Raw genomic sequence first — 15,648 nt, forward strand, 5'->3', positions numbered from 1 at the left:
TTTCCCTATTGTCATAACAGTTACTTTGTTTAGTTTCAAAGTATTTGCTGTTGTCTTTATGACCGGAACATAAGGAAATATGGGCTCACCTTGGTCATTTTCTTTTTCAGTACACAAATTTGCAAGTCTGACCATGTAGCACCATTCTTCTTCCACTTTTTCACTTCTCGTGTTGGGATTGCACCATGCACCGCAATGGACTTGGTTTAAAATGAAACGACTGAGTAAACACTACTAAAAATATCAAATGAAATAAACTATGATCTAGATTTCTTGTTAGACAAACTGAAACTAAAAAACCAGTTCCATGAAAGTAACTCAGTGTTAATGTTTAACACATGTGTGCACTAATTCTGCAATGCAGCAATGTGGTCCGTTCTAGCTGCTCAAATGCCATCCGTCATTGACTGACTTCCTGCATTCACTGGGCAATGAAACTACACCACTGAGCTGTCATTACCGGAGGCTCGTCTTTCAGACCACAGATATTTATCTGAAGAAGAAATTAGGCTACAACAAGAAATTTAATATTTCTGGTTTGTTGGAAGATGAGACTGTGAAGTTTTCAGCAATAACTCTAATACTTGAAAGATCCCTACAGGGTTACAAACCTAAAGAAGAACATTGTCTCAAAACGATCAATTAGGATGTTTTTTTACAAAGATGAAGAATCATTCTTGCACATACGCCTGTTTGACTCCAGTATATCTGATCATCAGAATTAAATTAATTGCTTATTCAAAGGATACTGATCCAGTAAAAGATGAATCAATGGTTTATAATGAAGTCACAAAGGGATTTACGGAGTACACATTTGAAAGCAGTCACAGAATAAACTCGTGTAATGGTAGGAAAATGTACACGGATAATACTGTCAACTGTCTCCAGCAGTGGTGGAGCAATTTCTACCTAAAATGTACATCATTTATAACCATCAGATATACATTTGCACACTACAACATGACAATGATTCCCATCCCTCTCCCACAATGATGATCAAAAACTTGCTGAATGCAATCAAAAGACACATTTTCCAACCACAGGAAATATAAAATCTACTTATTAGATTTAACAGATACCGATAATATATCCACTGGATTTATATGAGAGTATATTGATAAAACATAGCAAGCAGGATGTATTGGGACTTTGACAACTAGCACATGAGCTTTGGTCATTACTGCCTGAATCACATACTTTCAGTGCCATCATCCAAGGATGAAACGGTAAGAGCCTCGCTGATATTCATTGAGCTTTCACTTCACCCTGTTCTTATTTTTAGCTCTATTCTTAATATGCCAATGTTCTTTTATCAGGGCCTTATACCAGCTACTCCAAGCACTGCTTGCTCTTGATTCCCTCTTCTTTACAAAAGTCTGACTATTCCCTGATCTTGAACACATCCCAACCATTTTTGACTGTTCATTTAAATCAAGCTGTATGTCCCATGATTTTCTCAGGAAATACTGGTGTGTTACTCAACCTTTCATGTGTGTGTGTGTGTGTGTGTGTGTGTGTGTGTGTGTGTGTGTGTGTGTGAGAGAGAGAGAGAGAGAGAGAGAGAGAGAGAGAGAAGTCTAGGAGAAAGAATGAGGGAGAGAAAGAGACGAAAGTAGGGGAGAGAGAAAAGAGAGATGGTAATACGGTACGCAGAATGGAGGAGGAAGACAGTGAATAGTGGGCAAGACAGGTGGTAAGGAGGGGAATAAACAAGAGAGGTGGGCTGTCAGGTAACAGGAGAGAGTGGATAAAAAGATAAAAATGAGTAAGGACTGGGGGAGAGTGATTGACAAGGGGAACAGGGTGGGAGAGTGGGTGAGGGCAAGAGAGTGGGTAATGTCAATAAAGTCTTATAGAGCCAGAGCTACTTCATAAGGAAGCTATCAGAAAAGTTACAAAGGTGAAAAAAAAATTCTGGGTGGCAAGGAAGTTGCTATGAACATTTGGGTATTTTGGTGTCACTGAACCCGAATCTGTCATTGGTTTTTCCAAATTGGCTCTATTTTTAAGATACAGGGTGTTCATCAAATAAACCTTTTTGTCTCTGCTTACTTATTTAGGAGAATATTCCAGTGTTTTAAATTAATGTTTGATTCTTTATTGTCATACAACATTGTATTCTGTCAAAATAAATATTCATATTTTCTATGCTTTGTTACAGAGAAATATGAAACAGAGTTCCCCACAACAAGGTTGTTTAAAGTTTGGAGTGCCAGTGGTATGGAGAGAACCACAAAACCACACCGTCAATGTGACTGTTATTTTTGTGTTGTGAGTATAAAAGGCTCCAATAAATACAAGAAACGGAAGTGGGAGTACCCTGAATTGGGAGTTGCCAACGTGACCTGTGACACCTAGTAAAGATACTCCAGTGTCAGTATTTACCTCATGGCCTGAACTTCTCATGGTCAGATGTTGAAGAATTGTAGGTTGTGAAAAAAAGTAGCATTGATGACACTGAATATGAAGCCAGTATCTCTACACCTCAACAGTTCTCCCAGGAAAATCTCAGTGATCTTATTTAAGACCTCAGTCTGTCTAAACAAGCTTCTGCTCTCTTGGCATCCAGTTTCAAAGAAATGAACTGCCTCAAGCCAGAAACTGCTATAACAGCTTACCAGACAAAAGAAAAGGGGCTTCTCCCTTATTTCAATGAAAATGATGACACTATTTACTGCAATGATATCCCAGTGCTACTACTTCTCAATGGATCTGCCGGAGTACCAACCAGAAGACTGGTGACTTTTTATAGAGAAATCTATAAAAAGCTTGAAATGCATTACGTTACACAATGGGAGTAACTATGCATCTATTTCACTCGCCCACTTCATGAAACACCATGAAGAATATAACAATATGAAGATGGTTCTGCAGAAACTTCGTTATCATCAGCACAGGTGGCTTATTTTTGCTGTTCTGAAGATCGACAATAACTTGCTTGGGCAACAAGGTGGCTACACGAAGTAACCATGTTTTATCTGCATAGGGGATTGTACAGCTAAGCAACAGCAATGGAAAAATGTGGCATGGCCTTCCAGAGAACATATGACAGTTGGTGTAGCGAACATCATATGTGAGAGTTTTGGCTGATAAGGACAAAGTCATTCTCCATCTGCTCCATATCCAGGTAGCATGCATAAACCATTGGACAGAAATTCTAATCACTTCAAGCACATTTGAATATCCTACCCTGAACTTAGTCATCAACAACTTAAAGCAGGAATCTTCTACAGTCCTCGAATTCGCAAGCTTATCAATGATTCAGATTTCAGTAAGTGATGACCATCACCTAAGGATCTGCCTGGTGTAGTCAGGAATTTCTTGGGCAATCATTAAGGATGGAACTACAAACAATATGAACAATTGGACCACAACGTGCTCATGAACTTTCTTAATTTGAAGCTAATATGAGCATAAAGGTAAAATTTTGCACTTCACAAAATGATAAAACATGGTATCCTATGACTATAATATCAATGAGTCATTCCTGGAATTGGCCAACTCATACAAATACCTGGGTGTAATACTCTGTAGGGATATGAAATGGAATGACTCTTTGTAGGGATATGAAATGGAATGATCACATATGTTCAGTTGTGGGTAAAGCACGTGGTAGACTTCAGGATACTGGGTAAGTACAATCAGTCTACAAAAGAGATTGCTTACAAATCACTCGTGCGACCAGCTCTAGAATATAGCTCCAGTGTGTGGGGCCCATACCAGATAGAACTAACAGGCGATATTGAATGCATACAGAGAAGGGCAGTATAAATGGTCACAGCTTTTGTTTAAACTGTAGGAGAGTGTCACAGAGATACTGAAGCAGACTATCCAAAGGAAATCTATTGATAAAGTTTCAAGAACCAGCTTGAAATGATTACTCTAGGGATATACTACAACCCCCTACGTATCACTCACATCAGGATCGTAAGAATAAGATTAGAATCATTACTGTATATACAGAGGCATTCAAACAGTCATTCTTCCCACACTCCATATGTGAGTGAAACAGGAAGAAACCATAGTAACTGGTACAGTGGAATGTACCCTCTGCCATGCACCTCACAGCAGTTTATAATGTACAGATGTAGATGTAGATAAAGGTGCAGTTCCTCCGTAACCACTTACATAAATTTCCTGTCAATCTTTGTGATTTCCGTCATCCACATCATGGACAAAAGGTATCAAGGAAGATTGAACAGCCACCTGATGGCATACTACTGCTGGAATCTCAATCATGACTATCCTCATCAACCACATAGGAGACAACCACAGAAACTGAATTTTCTCATGTAAAATTGGGAAAGATTATGTTTTTCTTTTGTTAAGGACTAATGCCAATGTCGCTGTCTATTTCATGTTTTTATTTTATAATGATTTAGTACTGTTTTGTGCTGTTTCTGAGTAGACTCATAGTATTCCTGTTCAACTCTATGTTTTTACAAGTTTTTTGGTTCAATAAACAAAATAACTAGAAAACTAGAGCCAATCTACAAAAACTGACACTATATTTGTGTTAGTGCAGTAAAGTGCCCCTAAAATAGTTCTCAGATTCTTGGCACCAAGATCTGTGTTGAGCAGTGTGATAGGTATGAACCCTGCACTTGGTCTACCACAGACATTTAGATTTAACTGAGCAATTGCACACACTAGTTTGATATTAACCAAAGATATCATAAAGTTCCTCCCCCCATGAACCATGGACCTTGCCGTTGGTGGGGAGGCTTGCGTGCCTCAGCGATACAGATAGCCGTACCGTAGGTACAACCACAACGGAGGGGTATCTGTTGAGAGGCCAGACAAACATGTGGTTCCTGAAGAGGGGCAGCAGCCTTTTCAGTAGTTGCAAGGGCAACAGTCTGGATGATTGACTGATCTGGCCTTGTAACAATAACCAAAACGGCCTTGCTGTGCTGGTACTGCGAACGGCTGCAAGCAAGGGGAAACTACGGCCGTAATTTTTCCCGAGGGCATGCAGCTTTACTGTATGATTAAATGATGATGGCGTCCTCTTGGGTAAAATATTCTGGAGGTAAAATAGTCCCCCATTCGGATCTCCGGGCGGGGACTACTCAAGAGGATGTCGTTATCAGGAGAAAGAAAACTGGCGTTCTACGGATCGGAGCGTGGAATGTCAGCTCCCTTAATCGGGCAGGTAGGTTAGAAAATTTAAAAAGGGAAATGGATAGGTTAAAGTTAGATATAGTGGGAATTAGTGAAGTTCGGTGGCAGGAGGAACAAGACTTCTGGTCAGGTGACTACAGGGTTATCAACACAAAGTCAAATAGGGGTAATGCAGGAGTAGGTTTAATAATGAATAGGAAAATAGGAATGCGGGTAAGCTACTACAAACAGCATAGTGAACGCATTATTGTGGCCAAGATAGATACGAAGCCCACACCTACTACAGTAGTACAAGTTTATATGCCAACTAGCTCTGCAGATGACGAAGAAATTGAAGAAATGTACGATGAAATAAAAGAAATTATTCAGATAGTGAAGGGAGACGAAAATTTAATAGTCATGGGTGACTGGAATTCGAGTGTAGGAAAAGGGAGAGAAGGAAACGTAGTAGGTGAATATGGATTGGGGCTAAGAAATGAAAGAGGAAGCCGCCTGGTAGAATTTTGCACAGAGCACAACTTAATCATAGCTAACACTTGGTTTAAGAATCATGATAGAAGGTTGTATACATGGAAGAACCCTGGAGATATTAAAAGGTATCAGATAGATTATATAATGGTAAGACAGAGATTTAGGAACCAGGTTTTAAATTGTAAGACATTTCCAGGGGCAGATGTGGACTCTGACCACAATCTATTGGTTATGACCTGTAGATTAAAACTGAAGAAACTGCAAAAAGGTGGGAATTTAAGGAGATGGGACCTGGATAAACTGAAAGAACCAGAGGTTGTAGAGAGTTTCAGGGAGAGCATAAGGGAACAATTGACAGGAATGGGGGAAAGATATACAGTAGAAGAGGAATGGGTAGCTTTGAGGGATGAAGTAGTGAAAGCAGCAGAGGATCAAATAGGTAAAAAGACGAGGGCTAGTAGAAATCCTTGGGTAACAGAAGAAATATTGAATTTAATTGATGAAAGGAGAAAATATAAAAATGCAGTAAATGAAGCAGGCAAAAAGGAATACAAACGTCTCAAAAATGAGATCGACAGGAAGTGCAAAATGGCTAAGCAGGGATGGCTAGAGGACAAATGTAAGGATGTAGAGGCTTGTCTCACTAGGGGTAAGATAGATACTGCCTACAGGAAAATTAAAGAGACCTTTGGAGAGAAGAGAACCACTTGTATGAATATCAAGAGCTCAGATGGCAACCCAGTTCTAAGCAAAGAAGGGAAGGCAGAAAGGTGGAAGGAGTATATAGAGGGTCTATACAAGGGCGATGTACTTGAGGACAATATTATGGAAATGGAAGAGGATGTAGATGAAGATGAAATGGGAGATACGATACTGCGTGAAGAGTTCGACAGAGCACTGAAAGATCTGAGTCGAAACAAGGCCCCCGGAGTAGACAACATTCCATTGGAACTACTGACGGCCTTGGGAGAGCCAGTCCTGACAAAACTCTACCATCTGGTGAGCAAGATGTATGAAACAGGTGAAATACCCTCAGACTTCAAGAAGAATATAATAATTCCAATCCCAAAGAAAGCAGGTGTTGACAGATGTGAAAATTACCGGACAATCAGTTTAATTAGCCACAGCTGCAAAATACTAACACGAATTCTTTACAGACGAATGGAAAAACTAGTAGAAGCCGGCCTCGGGGAAGATCAGTTTGGATTCCGTAGAAATACTGGAACACGTGAGGCAATACTGACCTTACGACTTATCTTAGAAGAAAGATTAAGGAAAGGCAAACCTACGTTTCTAGCATTTGTAGACTTAGAGAAAGCTTTTGACAATGTTGACTGGAATACTCTCTTTCAAATTCTAAAGGTGGCAGGGGTAAAATACAGGGAGCGAAACGCTATTTACAATTTGTACAGAAACCAGATGGCAGTTATAAGAGTTGAGGGACATGAAAGGGAAGCAGCGGTTGGGAAGGGAGTAAGACAGGGTTGTAGCCTCTCCCCGATGTTATTCAATCTGTATATTGAGCAAGCAGTAAAGGAAACAAAAGAAAAATTTGGAGTAGGTATTAAAATCCATGGAGAAGAAATAAAAACTTTGAGGTTCGCCGATGACATTGTAATTCTGTCAGAGACAGCAAAGGACTTGGAAGAGCAGTTGAACGGAATGGATGGTGTCTTGAAGGGAGGATATAAGATGAACACCAACAAAAGCAAAACGAGGATAATGGAATGTAGTCGAATTAAGTCGGGTGATGTTGAGGGTATTAGATTAGGAAATGAGACACTTAAAGTAGTAAAGGAGTTTTGCTATTTGGGGAGCAAAATAACTGATGATGGTCGAAGTAGAGAGGATATAAAATGTAGACTGGCAATGGCAAGGAAAGCGTTTCTGAAGAAGAGAAATTTGTTAACATCGAGTATAGATTTAAGTGTCAGGAAGTCATTTCTGAAAGTATTTGTATGGAGTGTAGCCATGTATGGAAGTGAAACATGGACGGTAAATAGTTTGGACAAGAAGAGAATAGAAGCTTTCGAAATGTGGTGCTACAGAAGAATGCTCAAGATTAGATGGGTAGATCACATAACTAATGAGGAGGTACTGAATAGGATTGGGGAGAAGAGGAGTTTGTGGCACAACTTGACCAGAAGAAGGGATCGGTTGGTAGGACATGTTCTGAGGCATCAAGGGATCACCAATTTAGTATTGGAGGGCAGCGTGGAGGGTAAAAATCGTAGGGGGAGACCAAGAGATGAATACACTAAGCAGATTCAGAAGGATGTAGGTTGCAGTAGGTACTGGGAGATGAAGAAGCTTGCACAGGATAGAGTAGCATGGAGAGCTGCATCAAACCAGTCTCAGGACTGAAGACCACAACAACAACATCATAAAGTTCTTATTCCAGCTCTTTATATTCAACCAAAATCACTTATATAGTTTGTGTACCTTTCAACATTGGTTGTAAGTGATTTATCCTTTACTCTGCCTTTGTTACTTTAAATACCACCATCTCTACCTGCTCAGTTATAAAAATTGTCACTCTGAGCAACCATTTCATTGTGAATGTGGATACTGTCCTCTTCTGGTCAACTGGTGCAGAAAGAGAGGACAAAAGTGGCAACTACATGTACTCCAGGAGCTGACACACAAATTGAATAAGTGTAGCCTCAGCATCAAGAATCTGTAGGATTTAACATAATTTTAGATATTAAATATTTATTAAAGTGACATCTGAACTTCCTTCCAATGCGCCATGCAGTCCAATAAGGACAATGAATTAATAAACAGAAGTACATGCTGTAACAAAAGGCCACCTCTTGGGTTTTCTCACTTCACAGCAAAAGGTTGGAATGTAACACACTTGTAAACACAGTGGTTGGAGCCAGCCGTACCAGTTATACAGATACAGAAATGGAAGTTTAAATTGCCTGGAGCAGAGCTGGTAATTAAGCTAAGGTATGTCTCAATCAATCTGTGGCTGACACATCTGTGTACAGCTGAGCATAGCAGGAGGCACATTGATTGGTGTAACCACATGCTCCAAAACATTACGAAAGACTCAAATTTTAATGTGTTTAATTTCACTGTAAGGACTGTAGTGGATATCAAACTATAGCTGAGCATATGATAGTGTTTATTCTAAATAAGCAGTCACCTTTTCATATACAACAGTATAGGAGCACTGCTGATTTATATTTTTTCAACACAAATTTTAGTCATTATTATGACACTGCACAGTTTCATAAATGGCATTAGTACGGAGATTTCTTATGTAAAATACACTATGAACCCTCACGCCTTACTCCCCATGAATTCATATTGTCTACAAAACGGATGCTTAAAGTCTGAGGTGGCAAAGAACCATTGGTGCCAAAACAACAGTATCATAAAAAATCAGTTTTAAGAATGCACCAGTGAAGTGGTGCCCACATGGAGTATCCCAGTACATTACCTACTCTTTAATGATTAGATTAGATTAATACTAGTTCCATGGATCATGAATACTATATTTCGTAATGATGTGGAACGAGTCGAATTTTCCAATACATGACATAATTAGGTTAATTTAACAACATACTTAAGTTAATATAACAACTTGATTTTATTGTGGTTTTTTTGTTTTTCTTTATTTTTTATTTTTATTTTTTTATGTTTTTTTTATTTTTCTTTTTTTAATATTTTTTTGTTTTTTTTTCTTAATTTATATCTAAAAATTCCTCTATGGAGTAGAAGGAGTTGTCATTCAGAAATTCTTTTAATTTCTTCTGAAATACTTGTTGGTTATCTGTCAGACTTTTGATACTATTTGGTAAGTGACCAAAGACTTTAGTGCCAGTATAATTCACCCCTTTCTGTGCCAAAGTTAGATTTAATCTTGAATAGTGAAGATCATCCTTTCTCCTAGTATTGTAGTTATGCACACTGCTATTACTTTTGAATTGGGTTTGGTTGTTAATAACAAATTTCATAAGAGAGTATATATACTGAGAAGCTACTGTGAATATCCCTAGATCCTTAAATAAATGTCTGCAGGATGATCTTGGGTGGACTCCAGCTATTATTCTGATTACACGCTTTTGTGCAATAAATACTTTATTCCTCAGTGATGAATTACCCCAAAATATGATGCCATATGAAAGCAATGAGTGAAAATAGGCGTAGTAAGCTAATTTACTAAGATGTTTATCACCAAAATTTGCAATGACCCTTATTGCATAAGTAGCTGAACTCAAACGTTTCAGCAGATCATCAATGTGTTTCTTCCAATTTAATCTCTCATCAATGGACACACCAAAAAATTTGCAATATTCTACCTTAGCTATATGCTTCTGATTAAGGTCTATATTTATTAATGGTGTCATACCATTCACTGTACGGAACTGTATGTACTGTGTCTTATCAAAATTCAGTGAGAGTCCGTTTACAAGGAACCACTTACTAATTTTCTGAAAGACAGTATTGACAATTTCATCAGTTAATTCTTGTTTGTCAGGTGTGATTACTATACTTGTATCATCAGCAAAGAGAACTAACTTTGCCTCTTCATGAATATAGAATGGCAAGTCATTAATATATAATAAGAACAACAAAGGACCCAAGACTGACCCTTGTGGAACCCCATTCTTGATAGTTCCCCAGTTTGAGGAATGTGCTGATCTTTGCATGTTACGAGAACTACTTATTTCAACTTTCTGCACTCTTCCAGTTAGGTACGAATTAAACCATTTGTGCACTGTCCCACTCATGCCACAATACTTGAGCTTGTCTAGCAGAATTTCATGATTTACACAATCCCTCCTTCTGCATAACAAACCACAGGAATTATGATAATGTGAAGTTCTGGTAGTATATAAATGATTTAGAAGTACAAGTAACAACTCAAAGAATAGTAGAGGCGTTGAGTCACCTAGAGGTGCAGAAAAACAAGACTGAGAAGTATACTAGCTTTTGAGTTTTTACCCATTCCACATCATATCATATCATAACTAAAATTTACATTAAAATCAACAGAAAAAAGATGAAACAGCTGGAAGAGGAAAGGCAACGACAGATTCAATATTTTTTGTTCTCCACAAAGAAAAAATGCCACATACAGGAAAGTTTCATTTTAAGAGAAATTAATTCCTACATAATCAGTTTGCAAAAAATAAATAAATAAAAAAAAATATTATTGGAGTATCAGGAGAGTGGAAAATGAATAACTGCCAGAGGCAAAATAAATGAATGGTAAGTATTCACAGCTGTGATAAATATAATGTATGTATATCATGGTGGTTTGCAGAGAATAGATATAGATGTAGATGTATGTAGCATGGAAAGTTAGCTATCACTTCAGAGTGCTGATGTAAAGTATCTGCCTAGACACAATTAATTACATACACCACAAAACAGTATCCAAGTATTATGTTTAAGCATGTGGTTACACTACTTATTCTGTTTACTTACACTCTAATGATAGTATACACTTTTGACAGAAGTTTACTGGTTTTTACCTACAGCTTCCCAGTGCAACCCACAATAGACTAATGACACCGATAACTGCAAAAAAGTTACAACAAAAATGTTCCAAATTTTTGTTGCGAAGCAATGTATGTCAGTATCAAATGTATCAATAAATGAAAGATTCAGAATGTAGGGACAAAATAAAAGGAGTAGTCGGGGCAGATTTTTCTCTGTAGACGTTATCACTTACATCCCACTACAGCTGTAACTCATATGGGTTCCGTTTTAGTGTTCTTGTACGTCACATCTCCAGAAAACAAAAGGGGAAAATGGAAATGACAGTGCAGTCTTCAAAATCCAAATCTTGCAAATGACAAATATATTATATCGATCTGTGTGCCCCTAGTCTTCACATCCTGGTGTCTGAGTGACCTGTTCCTCCTTCCCAACCTTCCACAACCTATCCTCCTTTCCTCCAAGCTGAAGGAACTAACAGTTCTGAAAGCTACAAATAGATTTTTTTCTATTTTAAAGTATCTATCAGCAGTATCAGAATTTCACCTCCTGAAGACAAGAAACGGCCCGCCATTTTATTTTATGGTATTTTAATTACATAAAGGGTGAGTTGCATAAGACATAATGTCCCTCTTATTTCACAAATGGTTCAAGATAATGAAGAAGAAGAAGAAGAAGAAGAAGAAGAAGAGACAGAGAGAGGAAAAGACAGAAAGAAAAAAAAGCTCATGAAAAGATGGGTACAGTGATATAGCACTTGTTTGTGTAGTTGTTGAAACTAATATCTGAGAACTGTACTAGAACTGAAAGGTATTGCAGCCAGCATTGACTATTACAGCATAAACACTGTCAGGGGAGGGGCCGGGGGAGAGGGGGGGGGGATGGCCTTTGTATCTGGGTTTGTCATGTCCAGCCTTTGAATTGTATATTTGTTTCCACAAAAGCTGTCCACTTACACGAGTATGTATACAAATCGAAAATAGTCTTTCTAGTGCTGAAGTTGACATATAGTTCCATTTACAAATATCATAAGATGTATATGCTAAGAGCAGGCCTATCTCTTTTCTGTGTAGAACAGTGGAGTCAGGCCCAACAGCCCCACCTCATTCTGTTTACACCACAATAACACGAGTCAGCCACCTTGCTTTGCAATGTTGCAAATATTTCTCAGATATCTTTTGGAACAGCTTCAACATCTACATTAACAAGTGTTAATGTTTGTTTTGATATCTTGAGCTGTTCACCAAATAAAATGGGTGTCACATCTTATGCAACTCACCCAGTATATATACTGCCCAACATTGCACAAAAATAATCAAAGAAGAACTGGTGAAGAATGGATGTGAATGTGTACCATATGCGCAATAAAAGCAATTGCTTTCATGTACAACACATAGGGCAGATAAACACTACAAGGAACAAGTGGAACTGTTATTCAACATGCTGTTTCAGTTCACAATATATTCAGCACATATGGGGGGGGGGGGGGAGTTTGGAGTGCAGACAATGAGACTTTTCAGTTTCTGTACAATGGTGAGTTTCTCAAGCTTTCAGTGTCACATGATTTTGCAAAGCTGTCAACAGCCACAAAGAAACAGTTTATATGAGGCACTGGTTGCGATATGTGGGACACATGGTGCATTCAGCTAGTCAACAACTTCCACCAAATTAAGACATGTACCTAAACATGGTGCCTCAATCTCATTGCCAGTATTTTTAAATTTATTATCATCTATAACTATTCTCTGTCACCAGTCATTTAATCATTTTTTCATTATCACTGTGACATTGTCACTATTCTACTAACACAGCTTCAATAGCAAATGCCCTTTCACCACCTATGAAGTTCATCACAGTACGGCACATGATAGAAGTTGGATGGTACATGATGCTACTGTGCCTGGTAGCAAAACCCAGAACTGATTTTTCTACCTGGTTACATAAATTACATCTACACTGTTCACTCTACCTCTTGTACCAGATACTAAAGTCAAACTTTCATCCAGCCTGCACAGAACCACTAGAAGTTTACAGTACTCAATACATAATGAGGCAACACAAAATGGAGGAAGAAATGGCCTTGTATCATGTACTAGGAAATATAGCAATAATATTTTTGATACACGTTTAAATTTTATGGGAAAATAGTAAAATTTAACAGCATGAAACGACAAATTTTAATTTCTTTGTTTGAACTTAAAAGGTATATTTCAGATTTTTACCAAGATGAAGTAAAACTAATATATATTTCTGAAAGAAAAGAAATTGCTTTTGTGATCAGAACTCTATAGCAGGAAATTTCAGTCAGTACTCTTTCAGAATACACAATCTTTATTCATTAAAACAAAAAAAAAAAAAAAGAGAGAAAGAAAGACACATCAGAACACATTAATTATTACAGTTTCAGAAAAATAGGACAATTTATCCAAGAGAAAGAGTATCACAAATTGAACAAACCACCTCTGGCCGTCACACAAGCAGTTATTCAGTTGGGCACTGATTGACAGAGTTGTGGGATGCCCTCCTGAGGGACATCGTGCCAAATTCTGTCCAACTGACATGTTACATCATCCAAATTCCGAGATGGATGGAGGGCCTCATGCATAATGTTCAAACATTCTCACAAGGGGTGAGGTCTGGCGACCTTACTGGCCAAGGCAGGGTCTGGCAAGCTGAAGAAGGACAATAGAAACACTCACCACATGTTTGTGGCCATTATCTTGCTGAAATGTAAGCCCAGAATGACTTGCCATGAAGGGCAACAAAATGGTGTGTAGAATATCATTGAGATACCAATGAAATGGCACTCCCGGCCACAGCAGTTGGTAGGTTGATATCCAACCACTGTCTGGGGAGTCTCCAGACACATCTTCACTGATCATCAGGGCCCAGTTCGAAGAGGATCTCATCACTGGAGACAATTCTATTACAGTCAATGAGATTCTAGGCCAAATGTGCCCAACACCAATTCAGACAGGCTTGTAGGTGTACAGTGGTCGACAGTAGTTGGCACATGGGCCACCATGAGCTCAGCCCCATTTCTATAAGCCACCTATTAATGGTCCTCGGTGTCACCGTAGCAGCAGTTGCACGTCAGATCAATAATAACTATGAATCCAGGGCTCTCAGTGTCTCTCTGACGATTGCTTGGTCCTCACATTCTACCGTCTCTAGGTCACCCACTTCCTTCTCGATGCTGGATTCGGCCACAGTTCACCCATTTCTGCCAGCATCGCCAAATAGTGGCATCACTCCTATTAAAATGTCGAGCAATTCACCATTTACTCCAACTGTCTTCTTTAAGCCCAACAACACATCCTCTGGTGAATGCCGACAACTGCGTGTATTGTTCACGCACCCGTCTGCGATGCACAGTTACTGTCCAAATGCGTACACTGCAAAGTTTATAAGTTTGCATTTTCTGTCAATACATATTTTAAGTGACCAATCTGCACAACTCCTTCATGGTGTGAAACAGATAAAGCAACTACACACACACACACACACACACACACACACACACACACACACACAAATCTGCTTGTGAAGAAAAGACATTTTAAAATGTTTAACACCAAGTTGCTCTTTATTTACTGGCTGATTAGTTTCATGCTTTGCCCATTTTCACAAGTCACAAATTTTGTGTGTAGGATATATTTGATGTGGACAATTTTATTTATGCCACCACACTTCAATGTGTCATCTTCATTATCCAGCATGATGTGGTCCACGTGACAATTTTTTGTGTGTCCTTCACTCCCTTCCAATCCACACTTCTACATCATCTTCACAGCACGCCACACCAATTCCCTGGCTCCAGTATCGATGTGCCACATGCCTAGCCCAACACCTACTGCTCCTTCCATCCACATTCCTATCCTGCACACTTTCCGCCTCCTTCAGAGCCATTAACTATCTGCCCTGCCCCCCCTCCCTCCCCCCCCTTCTCCTGCTTTCCATCTCTTTCTTGATCTAACCACCCCACCCAATACAACCCCCACCCCAGTCTAGCAAAGTTTTCATTCTTTTTGTGTGCTTCTCAATGATTCAACACATCTGCTATTTCGTGAGTGGTCTCCTTCAATTTTAAATTATTTACACTTTGTCAGGACAAACTATAGTGATAACAGCTTTCTCTTTGAATGCGAATGACAGAGATACTACTTCTAAACAGTATGCTGATTACATGCAAATTTTCTTAAATATGAAAAAGAGAAAGGTAAGATGGAATTTCTGCATATCCTCTATACATCCTTTTTGGCAGCAAGAGACAATAAAACCAATCATTCAGATCAAATTTGTAACATAAACAACAAAGATTTGGGATATTTCTATGACACAACTATAAAAATGAGTAAGGTACTCATAAGAAAACACAAATGCTTTGACACTTTGGAGCAAATTGGCCACATGCAGAAGCTGGAACAGAGTAGTGCTGAATGTGAAAATGATGTAGGTATGTGAATTACCTTAAAGAATTCCAGAAATACAGCAAATACATAACTGCAAGAAGACCACAAAGTGAGGTTCGATTAACAGACGAGAGACACTCATAACTGTCACAATTAGTTTTACAGTTGTGTACATAGTGCCATTTAC

The 15,648-nt window shown here is 38.6% G+C and overlaps 1 protein-coding gene across 5 annotated transcripts in view; it reads right to left on the reverse strand.

Moving 5' to 3' along the window:
- The window catches only part of LOC126259219 (uncharacterized), a 1,236,031-nt gene that overhangs the window by 59,369 nt on the left and 1,161,014 nt on the right, over positions 1 to 15,648 (reverse strand). The window lies entirely within an intron of this gene.

This window comes from Schistocerca nitens, chromosome 5 (assembly GCF_023898315.1).
Source record: "Schistocerca nitens isolate TAMUIC-IGC-003100 chromosome 5, iqSchNite1.1, whole genome shotgun sequence".
In the NCBI taxonomy this organism is placed as follows: domain Eukaryota; kingdom Metazoa; phylum Arthropoda; class Insecta; order Orthoptera; family Acrididae; genus Schistocerca; species Schistocerca nitens.